We start from the raw sequence: 15,697 nt of genomic DNA, 5'->3' as shown, positions 1-15,697 counted from the left end.
AATCACATAGATGGATTTATCAGCACTATGATCTCTATGGCTCAACTGAAGAATACACCTAAATCTATAGCCAAGATGGGGATAAATAACACATCCTCACTCTCCTAAACCCCAGCTGAAGGCATGCATATTCAGGATATAACAAACAATAAGCCCAAATGGTTGAATGTAAAAAGATGTACAATATAATTTTAAATGTGTTTCTATATAAATGGATGTACAAACACTTAAGCAAAATAAAGAGAATAAATCATATCAACCATAATTATGTTTGGATCATTGGAATAGATAAGCCTATAATTTTTTCATGATTTTAATAAATATAGCCTCTATATAGAGATAAATTAATTTTTAAGACATAAAGACTAACACCTTAATGATTTAGAAGAAATTATATTCTAAGTTATGGAAGAGGAAATTTCCTCTAGCTATTTTGTTTGTAGTTTATGACAACAAACTCAGTCAGGATTCTCCAGGGCCTGTGTCCCAAGGTCAGGTTGTTAAATATAAAACAAACAACATGATCAAGGAGTATAGTTTCCAAGTCTGTGTATTCCTCAGGGTCATCTCTATGCTCCCTATAAAATTTCTCAACAATTGCAAAAATGGCATTTTTTGGTATATTTTTTAAGTTGTATGTTGCAAGAATTATCAACTGTCTGGTTAAAAGACTGAAAGAATTTAAAGGAAAATTTCTAAAATTTTGAGACAGAATATGTATGCAGCTTATTAATACTAGCAAGGAAGACTTCAATAAAAAAAATCTTTGGGAATATCTGGCTTTTGGTGAGTTGATTCAACCTAGGGATGATGTTTTCATTCTGATGTGAATGATATTGGAATCTAGCAAATTTTTGGCAGGGAAAACCTATGTGAGCTAAGTAACAGCAATGTCTACTTAGATCATGGTTATAATCAATACACCGAAGACTACTTTCATTATTCCCAGCACCATTGTCCTGAACTTGAAAATGTGTCTGTAATTGCTATGTTAAACATATTAGGAAGTCATAGAAGAAATGTTAAATGTAAATCTTATCCTAGAGAAGTAATATTCTTCAGGGAAAAAGCCAAAACACACACACGTACACACATCCACACAGGGCAGACACATACACATAAAATATAGCGAAATATGCCAGGTATTGTATAAATGTTGTGATGACATGAGTGGAAAGGGAGTAGAATGAGTGAAAAGGCATTTAGATTAACCAGCAATGCTTTCTTGGAGAAATATGTAGTAACTCATGAAGTGATGACACAGCATAAGACAGGAAGGGTGGATGTGCCATTTCAGAGTCATAAAAGTAGAAGATTAGAAAATATAAATGACTTACTTTTGTACAATAAAGATTTAAAATACCATTGTGAATGAAGTAGTATTGTAGTGAAAAATGGATGTGCTTATATATTTCCTGGAGATATTATAGAAATCCAGGCTAATGAGTTTCAATTTGATTCATTTAGCATAAAATGCCTTCCCAAACCAGATGCTATTACATTCCAGAATAAGTGAGAGTAAACAAACATTAATCTTACTGATTGGACTGTAGTTTGGGAGCATAGTTGGAAACTGTATATCCAGGTGAGGAGACAGTTGATAATAGTGGAAATGAAGGGGGAGGTATGTCTTGACTATTTCTCATTTTTCATTTTTCCCTGATTGCCTTTTCCACATTCACAGATATGAGATGGCAAAAAGAGAGTCAGAAAGAATCAGATGGGGTTAGGAAAGCCAGGGAAAATGAAGATTATATTACGGTAGATTAAAAATGAATATAATTGTGAGTCCCAGACTGAGTGAACAATCTGAAAATAAAAGGAGTCCAGGTTGTCAGACTCTTTTTAAAATAGCTTCCAAAATTTTCTCTGCAAACATTTTCAAACCATGGAACTGATGCTATTTTCTTCGAGATTAACAACATTGAAAAATCAAGGTGGAATTGAGCTGTTATTTGTGGAATCATTAACTAAGTGTAGGATTTGTTCTCAGATATTTTAAAGTCATACCTCATTTAAGGCAGTCACACTAAATATTAAATGATCTAGCATAGTTTTATTATCCATACAGCATAGTATTATCATATTTTGTAGATGATAAAATTGCAGCTCATAATTTGCTAAAGTTACATATGTAATAAATGACAGAGAGTGAATCTGAACTAATGGGATCTACCTCCTCAAGTCCATGTTCTTCATAAAATTGCATGATGTGATAGTGCCTTTTCTCCATTCATTCAATGTAGTCCTTTCTCTGAATGAGGAGCAAAGAAAGGGCTGATAATAGAGTTTTATTAGAAAGTTTTTTGATAAGAAATAATAAATGGGATTCTTTTCTTTCCTTTGTGCTGTGAACAAAGACGTAGATTATTCATTCAACCTCAGTCATGTTCCCTGTTACCAGGCTAAGCTAGTTAAAAACAATACCCTAACTGCTTTGATAAGATTTTCACCATAACATTATCTTAACAATTATTATCTTCTTAATGCATTTTTATACCTGTTTTATTTGTAAACTAATAAGTACACAATGTGAACCTTGTCCTCAAATGATTCTGAGACAGATGAGGAAGTTTTACATTCAATGTAAGTGATCTTTAACTCTTCCAGGTTGTTAAGATCCCCTGTGATTGTTTTACTCAAAGTTTGTGTTGAGCACAGCATGTTGAACAGCACATGTGTACTCTTCGAAAATGAAGATGAAAGAATAATTACCAAAAATTTAACAAATAGCCCAATTAGTAATGAGAATGGAATGGGCACTGATAATTAGTAATAGTGATGGAACCAGAAGAAACAGTGAAGGCATTCCAGGCAGACAGAGTGGCCCGAGTAAAGGCAAGAAGCAGTGTGGGTAGCAATCAATCCAATTAGAATGAAAGGTAATGTAAGCAGCCAAGAGAAGAAGAAAAGCATTAAACAGTCCATGAAATTTAATAAAAATGAATAATCCTCAACTTTGTCTGAATGTTTCAAGTGCACATTCGTGCGATTTGTTGCTTACTGGTTAATCATGGACAAAGCTTGCAAAAGCAGTAAATTGACCTAACGTGGTTCACATACTTGACTACAAGTGCTCAGTATGACATTGTTATTAATTATGTAGCAAGTCACAGCAGACTGCTGAGTTTGGTGCCTCTTATCCTGGCAGGATATCCCTGAGAATCTATGTTTAGTTCTAGTTTCAATATCAGCTCAGAGGAGTCATTGGTGTACCAAGAATATTGAGTAGATTCTCTGGAATATTTAAAAACCAGTGGAAGGAAGAAAATGGAAAACAAACACAAACACCCAAAACCAATACTAAAATATTTGCTTAGAAGGCAAGAGATTCATTTAAATGTCTTTAAATATTTGAAGGTTTATAGTATAACAGGGGCTAATTTCCGTTTCTCAAACTCCAGAGATAGATTTGGAGCCATTTTGATCTTGAAATTACCCAAAAATACAATAGGAAGAGTACTAGTTAAGAGAAATGTTCAAACATTGAATTGACTATGATGGTTATCTGTTTGGTAAGCTGCACTGATGGAGTTTGCAGAAGGACCATTAGCTGTGAGGACAGGATCTTTAATGTAAGGAAGGTGAGAAGTAGTGCTAATGAAGAATGAATACAAGATATGTGAAAATATTCAGAAATTCTCTGTTTTTTAACTGTATCAAGTCTCGTCTTAATCTTGGTTTAGAATCTTTCACAAAGATCTACTTCATTTCTGTCTGGCGGAGCATGATCTAACAAGTCCAGGGATTCTTCCCTAGTCCAAGTTCTAAGACCTTTACTGATATAACAGATTCATCTACTTTTCTTTCTTTTCTCCTTTCTAGTAGCAGACCGTATCTCAAAATTCTTAACCTGCATGGATGTGACCCAATAAAAGCAATCTAACTTTCTGAATTTAGAGAAGCCTTTTTTATCAATGCCATGTGACTAAGTACATGCACTTTACAAAAGGTCAACTAAGTCTTCTATGCAATGGAAAATGTGGTTGCACAGCTCATGCTCTGCACCTGGAATTAGTGGCAGATTTGATGGTAGGCTGTTTCTTGTCACAAACAATGCTAAAAGTGGTGCAAGTTGAGAGACTTATTTAAGATAGCAGCATCATATTCATTGCATCTCAAAGTTCATTTCAAGAATCAGGTATTTTTAGGTTTAATCATGTGAAATTCATCATTTTTAAACTCATGTTGGTTTACAAAAATAAAGTATTTATATATTTGAATGTTACATATTTTTTCATTCCTCATTGGCCACTGCACCTAAGTTTGCCATATCAGAAAAAAGACTTCTTGTTATTGTAAGAGATATTTCTTTTTCAGTACTATTTTTTGTGTGTTTTATAACCACTGATAAATAAGCAGATATTTTTTTCTTTTTAATACAATGCATTACTGACAGAAGATAGCCAATGCGAAACTTTCAAGAATGTCTCCAAAACATTTCTTTAGAAGACGGTTTTAAATCATTGAGCATTTTGAGTCTTATAAATGACCATGATATGTGTGTAATTGAGGGAAGAGTCATCAGTGGAATTTTTCACCAGACCACTTAGAGATCTTCTTAAGTAGATGCTCTGTGTGTCCTTTACAATGGGGTAGATCTAGAATACATAAACTTGCGATATGACAATACAGCATTGTGAATGTCTGATGATACATTTTTCCCCAAAGAAATTTACTTTTTCTACATTTTAAAAGTGTTTAATCTTCCCAAGTCCACTTCTGGCATCTTCATATGACTACTAGGATCTGCTCAATGTTTCTCTGATTTCACTCTACATCTCCTTTGTTCTCATACAATTATATTTTTATCACGGGGTATTCAATGCACTGTGGATCATTATATAAAATAATAATATTGATATGTACAATTTTTGTCTTGTTTTCCAGATGAGGAAACCAAAGTACTGAAGGACAAAGCTAACTCTCCATAATCAAATTGCCACTAAGTTGTCAAATGAGACTCCAAATAGGATCAGAACACTCAAGAGTGCACATTGACCCTGATGCCTTCACTAGTTTACGTTGAGCTGTCTTGACGTCTTCTTACCCCGTCTTCTCAAGTTCTGCTGCTCAATTTTCTTTTCTTTTCCTTTATTTATTCATTTTTAAAAAAAATATCAAAGGCCATGTTACTGGTTGAGGGAAATCAGAGCTCTGTGACCTTGTTCATCCTCCTGGGCTTCTCAGAATATCCAAACCTCCAGTTACCCCTCTTTTTAGTTTTCTTGACTATCTACATAGTCACTCTGGTGGGGAACCTGGGCATAATTGTGGCCATAAGGATCAATCCCAAACTCCACACACCCATGTACTTTTTTCTCAGTCATCTGTCCTTTTTGGATATTTGTTATTCCAGTGTATTTACACCCAAACTGCTAGAAATTTTGGTTGTGGAAGACAGAACTATCTCCTTCAAAGGATGCATGGTACAATACTTCTTTGGCTGCACATTTGTGATTACAGAAATGTTCATGTTAGCAGTGATGGCCTATGACCGGTTTGTGGCTGTTTGTAACCCCCTTCTCTACACAGTTACTATGTCTCATAAACTCTGTAAATTCCTGGTAGCTGGAACCTACACATATGGTGGAACATGTTCCCTGACAATCACATATTCTCTTTTGGAACTCTCCTTCTGTGGTTCTAACATCATCAGTCACTTTGGATGTGAGTATTCTGCCATTCTTCTTTATCCTGTTCTGACCCCTATTTCAGTCAAATGATATGTTTAATCATTTCTATATTCAGTGAGTCTTGTAGCCTCCTGATTATCTTCTCCTCCTACATTGTCATAGTTGTCACAATCATCCAGATGCCTTCTACTGGTGGACTCCGAAAAGCCTTCTCCACCTGTGCTTCCCACCTGACTGCCATCACCATTTTCCATGGGATCATTCTTCTTCTCTACTGTGTGCCCACCTCCAAAAACTCCTGGCTCCTGGTCAAAGTGGGCACTGTGTTTTATACAGTCGTGGTCCCCATGCTGAACCCCCTTATCTACAGCCTTAGGAACAAAGACGTGAAAGAGACAGTCAGGAGTGTAATCAACTCCCAACTGCTTTCTCACTCAATATGATTAAAATATATATGTTTATTTACGTCCTACTTATGTCCAATAAATTTTCGTATATTTGGATGATGTTAGTTTACCTTTATTTAAAGTAAATATATGATTATATATATATTTTTAGAGATTGGCACCTGAGCTAAGATCTGTTGCCAATCTTTTTTTCTTTCTTTCTTGTTCTTCTCTCCAAAGCCCCCACTACATAGTTGTATATTCTAGTTGTAGGTCCTTCTGGTTGTGCTGTGTGGGATGCTGCTTCAGCATAGCTTGATGAGTGGTGCCAGGTCTGTGCCCAGGACCCAAACTGGGGAAACCCTGGGCTACAAAAGCAGAGCGCACTAACTTAACCACTCAGCCATGGGACTGGCCTCTGATTATATTTTAAAGCAATTAAATATTGCACTTTCCATGTTATTTGGTGGCCACGATGCTATGGATTAATATAGAAATAATACATTTTAATGCAATTCATCTCAGCTGGTTTCAGAAATAAATATATTTCAACATCTCCCAGTTAGTCACTGTGGAAGTTGGGATGATGAAGAAGGCATATATATTTAGAGAATCATTATTTATATTATAGTTTAAGTTGTGCTTTGTAAAAGTGCTGCAAATACACGTTAATTGTCTTTAATAGATCTGTACTCAGGTTCTAATAACCAACTCTTTTGACTCAGCAAGTTCTATAAAACACCACTTTTTGTTCCAGAATTTTATTTTATTCCAAGTAAAATGAGGACCTGAGAGTTTGCTTTATGAGAAATATTATCTGACTTTAAGTGAGCAGAGGTTGAAAATATTAACTACTCTCTATGTGTATCACTTCTTTTTTGAGTATCAATGTAATATATTAAAGTTCAATAAAAGATGCTGAAGATAATAGTGAATACTAAGAAAAGCTTAATTTTTTCTAAGATGTATTTATTACCCATTGATAAAAGACAAAGATTAATAAAATATACTTTTTTTTTTTTTTTTACTGAAGAGGACTCACCCTGAGCTAACATCCATGCCAATCTTCCTCTACTTTTTAGTATGTGGACCGCCAGCACAGCATAGCCACTAACAGAGCAGTGTAGATCTGTGCCCAAGAACCAAACCTGGGCTGCCAAAACAGGGTGTGCTAAACTCAAGCTCTAGGCCACTGGGGCTGGTCCAATAAAATACACTTTTTGATCATGCATTGTCGACAATAAACAATTCCAACCTACCAATTTTTTCCGTATCAGTACATGACATCCACTCAATTGCTTAGACAAAGCAAAGGAGAAATCATTATTTACTACTATTTATTTTTCTGTAGCTTCTCTCAAATATTTGTCAGTAAGTTAGGTTGTTTCTATCTCCAAAACAGAACTATATCTCCTTGTCTCTGCTTTCTGAGCCAAAACTGTCATTATGTTGGTTTTAGCAGTTAATACCATATTAACATACTACTCACATTTCTTAACCTCATATAAAGTGTGAATCTCAGATTATTCATAGTGATTTTTTAAAAATGGAAAGTCAATTCATTTCACTTCCCAGTTTAGAATGTGCAATAGTTTTAATTTACATTTATGATGAAAATCTAACTCTTTGCAAAATGTAGAATCTGCCTAATTCTCTAACTTCATCATTTTAAATGTAAAACATACTGAAACATTTTTTAAAGAAACATGCATTTAAATCCCAGGTAGATCAATATATAAAACATTACCAGAAGCCTGGAGTCAATTACTAACCTTTCCTCCCACTCTCAGCAAGAGACAAAAGGATAACTTTTGTCATAATGATGCAGTTGCTTGTCTATATAGATTCAATATATAACTATGCCTCTCAAAAAATACAAATTAATATTCCCTCTTTGCAAACTGTATGTGAAGGAAATCAAGAATTATGCATTGTAAATCATCCTTGTTGTTGTATATATTTAGTTTTTCAATTTTTCCTCTATTTAATATTTTATATAATTAATATTTCAGGTTTTCTCTTTAATCCAGTCTACTATGATGGACTTTTGGGAAGTTTCAGTTTGGGGGCATGTATACAATTACATAGCACATAAGTAGTCATTAGAATCAGGTTTATATCTAGAAGTATTATGCATTTGTTTAGTTCTCAATTTTTCAAATGATTGTATCAATTTAGACTTTTTTATTGCGATAACATTGGTTTATAACATTTTATAAATTTCAGGTGTACATCACTATGTATTTTGATTTCTGTGTGGATTATATCATTTTCACCACTCAAACACTAATTACAATTCATCTCCACATACATGTTTTTGTCCTCCTGCCTCCCCCTCTGGTAACCAATGACCCAATTTCTGTTGCTATGTGTTTGTTTGTGGTTGTTGTTATCTTCTACTTATGAGTGAGATCATACGATATTTGACTTTCTCCCTCTGCCTTATTTCACTTAGAATAATACCCTCAAGTTCCATTCATGTTGTCTAGAAGGGCCAGATTTCATCATGTCTTATGGCTGGGTACTATCTATTGTGTATATATATATACACGACATCTTCTTTATCCATTTGTCCAATGATAGGCACCTAGGTTGCTTCCAAGTCTTGGCTATTGTGAATAATGCTGTGACGAATGTAGGCGTGCAGGTATCTTTATGCATTCATGTTTTTATGTTCTTTGGATAGATACCCAGCAGTGGAATAACTGGATCATATGGTAGATCTATTCTCAATTTTCTGAGGAATCTCCATACTGTTTTCCATAGTGGCTGCACCAGTTTGCATTCCCAGCAGCAGTGTATCAGGCCTCCCTTCTCTCCACATCCTCTCCAATACTTATTGTTTCTTGTCTTGTTAATTATAGCGATACTGATGGGAGTGAGGTGATATCTCATTGTAGTTTTGATTTGCATTTCCCTGATAGTTAATTATGTTGAACATCTTTTCATGTGCCTGTTGGCCAATTGTATCAATTTAAAATTCTAAAAGCAATATTTGAAAGTTTCAAAGTTATGATTCATTTCCTCGCCAGTGTTCAGTATTATTAGAGGTTATGATTTTTACCCATTTAGTTGATTTTGAATATTTCATTTGTAATTTTATTTTGAACAGTTGACTTATTTGAGTTCAGGCACATTTTAATAATTATATGGATATTTTTATTTTTTAAAATCCCTTTGTATGGCATTTACCATTCTTCTTTTCAATTATTTGCATTTATTCTTATTTACTTGAAAAGTTTGTTGTAAATTATGAATACGATTACATATCTTGAAATATTGTCACATTTTGGCTTTGCTTCTTGCTCAATGTCCTTTAATAAAGAGCAAGTTTGAATTTTAATTTAGTCAAATATACTACCTTTGCAATGTTTTTGCAATTGTTTAAGATGTTATTTATCCACCCTTTGGTTCAGGATGACACTTCTCTATATTATATTTAAGAATGCTTGTTCTTCGTATTTTGCTCTGAGACACCTAATATTCATTTTTATGGATGGTGTGAGGTTTGTTACTATGATAGATTGTCTTATGTGTTCCACATTATTTGTTATCTCTTCATCTTTGTCATAAACACGTGAAAAGATATGAAGCTTCCTTAGTCGTGAATGGAATTCTCATTAAAAACACAATGAGACACCACTGCACACCAGTTTTCTAACTGGCTAAAATGAATAAGACTGAAATACAGAGTATTGGTGAAAATTTGGAAACAAGTGCAATGCTCATACATTTCAGATGGGAGTAAAAGGTAAAATGACTTTGAAAACAATTTACAATGTCTACGAAGTTATGCAAACACTTGTCACATAACTCAACAATTCGTTTCCTAGGTATTCGCCCATGAGAAATGAAATCCAACTTTTTAACTTAGAAGAAAATTGTTCTTTCTGGTATATGTCATTAGATAAAGAATGGAAAAGATTACAAAGATTGATGTCTGTGAATATTTTGCCCCTTTATTAATGTTTTTGACTTGTTCTTTTAAAAAGTGATTTTCCTAGAAGAGGTGAATTTTCTTTCATGAAGACCTGGTTCTATAGACCTATAAGGGTAAACAGGAGATGGAAGAAATGATATGAAAAGATTTTTTTCCTTAACATAGAGAAATATTTATATATATATATATATGCACACACACATACATTTATATATATAAATAAAATATGCTATCATATATGCATACTTGTTAATGTATGTAACTCTCATGCATTGGGACTTTGTTGAACTTCTCATAATATCTACACTACTAAACCTTTCAGAATTAAACTGATGAGGTACAGTTGTCCTCTTCAGTAATTGTCCTTTGAAGAGTTAGAATGAGAGTGTAGTTTGTTCATAAAAGAATGGTTGTCAAATTGCTATTAATTCTGAGAAAAGACAGGATGTGCATATATGAGTCAATGATTGCTCAGGCAAAGAGAACAATTACGCTTGGTTTTTAAACAGAGGGGAATTAGAATAGTGATTTGCCATAAACGTACTGGAAGCATTGCTAGAATAAAAGCAGGAAGAGAGGTCTTCCAGAGATTAGTAAAGAAGCCCTTAAAATCAATTTGCTGGAGGAAAGAAGTTTTTTTAAGACTCAGCCATCCTATGGTTGTCCCTGTTCCTGGCATTGGCTGGGGTTTTGATTGAGACCTGACAGGTGTATTTCTCCCTCAGATATGAAAAATTGATAATGATTGAACTCTAACCTCTGAAGTATGAGTTTAGCACTTTCTCCTGCTACCCAATGCAGCCTATTAGCCTTCTGGCTGGATGCTACATCTGGGCATAGTCTGTAACCTCATACTCATTCTCTCATTGTATGGTCTATTTTGAGTTCAATAGTTAACATATTTTTTATGAATATTTTGTTTCCCTTTTGGATACTGTTCAATTCATCCAGATATTGTTTTTTACTTTAGTCAGCTTTAATAAATTGAGAAAGCTCATAGTCATGACTTCCTGGCTTTTATTTTCATCAGTGTCCTGATATTTACTCCCTGTGGGCATCACAGAGTCTCCTCCACATGTGCCTTCCATCTCACCATCTTTCTCTCTACAGTGCACCCAACTCCAAGAGCTCATGGGTAATTGTTCAAGTAGGGTCTGTGCTAATCCCCGTGTTGAACACACTGATTTACAGCTTGATTTATGAAAATATGAGAAAGCCTGTGAAGAATTTAGTAGATAGGCTTCAAAATATTTTAGCACTCAATCCAATCTTAATAAATATAGTCCTATGAAATTTATTTGCATATCTATTCAAATGTCACCTTCCCAGAGAATCTTTCCATGAAAATGTAATATAATGAGATAATCACCCATTAGCCCCTTAACCTGATTTATGCTTTTTCATAACAATAGATGATATTTTAAAAACATGCAATAATTTAATTGTCTGTTATTTGCTTCTCCCAGTAGAATGCAGAGTCCAAGAGGGCAGAAATTTCTTGCATTATTTTTGTATCTTATATCTCTAATGCCAGAAAAGTGCCTAGAAACACATCAGGCCTTCAGTGAATACTTACTAGATGAATAAAAGAAGGAAAGAAAAAGAAAGTTCAGACTAAATTGACAATATTTGGTATTATGCCCTGTTTACCTAGGAAAGACATTGGGGATGAATCCTCAATGAATATAGCCCTTCTTGAAACTAAATAAGCCAAAGAACAGAAATAATATACTCAAAGATGACCATGTTTATTTATAGGAATGCTTCTACTGGGGATTATTGTACTGTGGAAAATATTTATCTGTCTAATTTTAAGCATTTAGTTTTACTTGGATATTATTTAACCACTTGACTATCCTACAGTTGGCAGAACCACAAAAATGATGCTTCCGTCATCAACAGTATCTATCACAATTAGTCTTGTTATTAATTTTTTAAAACTGGTCATGTTCAATTTAGAGATCTTTTTCTTTCAGAGCTTAATTCAGATTAAAGAAAAATTGAAGAGTTTACTTAGTATTATAGTTAATATTTCAGGTAATTTTGGTTCTTTTGGATTACCTAGACTCAGAAACTCAAAAGTGTAGTGTTCCAGATATAACTGATAGAAAATAACCCCAGATTAAAATGATCCTGGTTCACCACGGAAAAAATTTTTATCGCTTGAATTAGGTGTCAATATACTCTGGATAATTCCATCTATTTCTGGCTAAGTTTCTTTTGTGCACTGGCCAAGTTATAATTCTTGCTTATTGGAAAGATGGAAATAATATATCACTACTGTTATTCTTGAAGTATAGCAACTCAAAATTGCTTAGGTTTCAAGAATAGCAATGCATAATTCACAAGAAAGAGTATCTGAAATATGTAAATACTCTACAAATATCTGTGGAAATCTCTGCAGGCAATGGATACTTACTTGCTATATTAATGTTTCTGTCAAGAATTCTTACAAAAGTTGGCCTCTCATGACAAAATAAAAGATAATTTCTTTAGAATTTCAGAGAAGGCAAACATTCACAAAGCGAAACAAATGTTATTACATTAAAATTAAAGCATATTCCATTGTTTTCATGGCAATGTTGAAAGAGAAGCTCCAGATTGAGTGAAAAATTTTGCAACATATTTAACTGACTAAAGATCAATATCCACAATATAGAAATATCTATGACAATTAGGGAAAGATAGCAAATAAAATGGTGACAAAACTTAAAAAAATATGAAAAAAATTATCTTCAGTTCATCCTTCTGTATCCTTCAAATCATATTTTCTGTGTATATCATGGCATGAAAAGTTGGGGCAAATCACTGCTCCGGGGAAACTCAAACGCATCTGCCCAAAAAGAGCTGTACAGAAATGTTCAGTTGCATATTGCTTATAGTGACAAAAATGGAAATAGTCTGTACAGACATAAAAAGAGCGATTGTAGTCATACAAGTGAACATTGTGTAAGTTAAAATGATTGCATTAAAAATATACCAGTTAGTTATAAATCTCAGAAATATTGCTCAATATCATTTATATAGTTCAAAAGTACAATGGACAGTATATATTTGTTATGGATAGTCACAAATAAATAAATAATATCAAGGAATGAAAATCAACAATGTAAAGATGAAGTTTATGACTGAGGCAGAAGAGAATGGAATGAGATGGTGGAAGGTTATGGAAGGTTTATCCAATTTGTAATGTAATGTTCTAAAAAAAATCATCAAAAGTCATTTTTTTTTCAACTCAGCCTCTCAGTGCTTTAAGTTTAAAGTGTAGGTTGGAGCATATTTCATCTGCCTTTTGCTGAGGAAAAAACACCTCAGAACTTAGTGGCTAAAAAGAATTTTTTTATTTCTCACCATTCTGGGGCTGAATACATGATTCCTCTGCCAGTGTCGTGTGGTCTCATCATGCAGCTGCAATCATTTGGGAGCTCCGCTGGGCCTGAAACTTCTAAAATGATGTCACTCTTTTGTCAGGTGACTTGGTGCTGGCTGTTGGCTGGGGTGCCTTAGTATTCTCCCACAGAGTCTCTCATCCACTGGTAGGTTTCACTGGCTTCCTTATCTCAGAACAGTGTTTGAAGAGACTAGAAGTAGAATCTATAAGGCATCTTGGTGCCTCTACTCTAGAATCTATTTAACATCATCCTCACCACTCTTTCTTGATCAAATAAGTCACTCTTCCACCTTATTGGGTCCGTCACCATATTCTGTAGTGGAAGCATCACTCATCTGAACTATTAGAGCTCATATTTTCACTTGTGGGAAGCTGAGATTTAGATGGTGGTCATTAAGGACAATAGGTAGAAGATCCCTTCCTATTTACACCCTAGACCCATAAATTCTGGGTCTCATGAATTACTGGGGAAGGAGCAATATATACTGGTTTCATATTTAGAGAATATAACACATTTTGGAGGTAATTAATCCATCCCTCTAAAGTATTGCAGAGTTTTTCCCATAACTGAGTTTTAAAAAGACCATTCTGATGTTCCAGCCACATGTTTTGAGTTGCTGAATAGTAGATGAATTTTTCTTTGTAAGTGTCTTTCAGGAACACTCGAAGGCAGGATTGTAGTGCTGCAAATGTCCACTTGTGTGTGGTGCCAGCAAATCATGCAGAATCGTCTGAAAATAAGGCCCCACTGCTTTCTTCCTTATTCAGGTTGTCACAGGGAATAACTTATGAAGCTATGAATTCAGGCTGTGAAAGAAAAAGCAATACAACAAGAGTGTGGACCATGGATATCTGGATCACTCGCTCAGGAACAGGAGTGCTCTTGGCTGCTGTGCATGCCTAAAGCTATGGATTGGTGAGAAAGGCAACAGTCAGTTCTTGATGGGAAGTGCAGGTCGCATAGTAACTTAGTAGCCTATTGTCAATCACTCAGTCTCTACTAGGATCCAATAAAAAGTCAGAAACTGTTTCTCAAAAGGTGACTAGTTATCTGCAGAGGAACTTATTGCTTTTCTTCAAAATCCTAAAGGTCTGATCTGTAGTTCACTATAGGGGTGTAACCAAAGTTATGAACAACCCTTATCCCTAAACACACTTCAAGAACAATTATATATCCTGCGTCACATGAACCAGTTAGCACAGCAGCTGGCATGCAAGACTGGACTTGTGAGAGTTTTCTCTTGTTTTGAGATCCATTCAAAATGGGCAACCTTTTGGGTAGCTCCATAAATATGTTAGAATAACTTGCCTAAAATTGGTATAACCTGCCTTCAAAATCAAGCAGCCTACTGAATTTTGTTGTAGATGAGGCAGGATTTGAGAAATAATGCTGTCTTACTTTAGTTTTATCTTAGTTTTGTTAACTCTAGAGGACATTTCAAGTATGTGCAAACAAGGCCTAGTAGTCAATTCAAGACGCAATTTTTCTGTGTAATTTCAAGGAAATTCCAGTCATTATAAATGGTACAAGGGGACTTGGCATTTGCCTTAATTACTTCCTTTGATGCTTGTGAGGAAGAAGTTGCAAGTGATTATCCAGTTTGAGTCCCCAGGGCTACAGAGATGGATGTAAGAGCCTTAGGACACCAGCTTTACTTGGATTAGAGAGAATCAGGAGGCAGGTGTCCTGTTTCTCTGTAGTAGGTAAGTTTATTCATTTTTTATGCAACAGTTAAAATATTATTTTCCTGATATGTGAACTGGGGTCTTCTTTTAGTTTTCTTTTTATGTTAAGTCACTGTAAATGTTATCCAATTCTGAGCCTAATAATACTAAAGAAAGACATTAATGCTCATGGAAATATTTGTCTTCAAGTCTATTGAAAACCATTTTACAAAGAATAGAATAAATTTTTCACCTGGAAATGGATATTTGTCCATCTCTTTATATGCATCTTAAATTGCTATACAAACTTTCACAAGAATGAGAATTAGTTAGTTCTGAAAGAATTCTTACCGGATAAATCTTGAGACCCTTATGAGAATTCTGTACAATGTTTAGGCTGTAACAGAAATTAACCCATAGACTATAAACCCTAATAATGTGTACACTACACTCAGATATCAAAGGAAGCCATTGTCTTCCTCAACCCTCAAATGCTAAGCTATTCTGTGAGAGACATAGCCTTTACCAAACAAAAGCTGCTAAAATTGGGTTGATATATTCTTTTCCTAGATCTTGCAACTATTTTACTTTATCCTTAGAATACAAACATACTCCCTTGAAGACTTTAATCATTTGTGTGTAAAGGCAAAACACGATAGCAATGAATTTTGTTCATCGA

The 15,697-nt window shown here is 34.4% G+C and overlaps 1 pseudogene; it reads left to right on the top strand.

Moving 5' to 3' along the window:
- Positions 1 to 5,129: 5,129 nt before the first annotated feature.
- Positions 5,130 to 6,079, top strand: LOC124229590 (olfactory receptor 5D18-like; annotated as a pseudogene).
- The last annotated feature ends 9,618 nt before the right edge of the window (positions 6,080 to 15,697 follow it).

Source organism: Equus quagga, chromosome 17 (genome assembly GCF_021613505.1).
Source record: "Equus quagga isolate Etosha38 chromosome 17, UCLA_HA_Equagga_1.0, whole genome shotgun sequence".
Taxonomy (NCBI): domain Eukaryota; kingdom Metazoa; phylum Chordata; class Mammalia; order Perissodactyla; family Equidae; genus Equus; species Equus quagga.
Note: the sequence above shows the minus strand (reverse complement) of the source record. Positions and strands in the feature narration are given on the sequence as shown.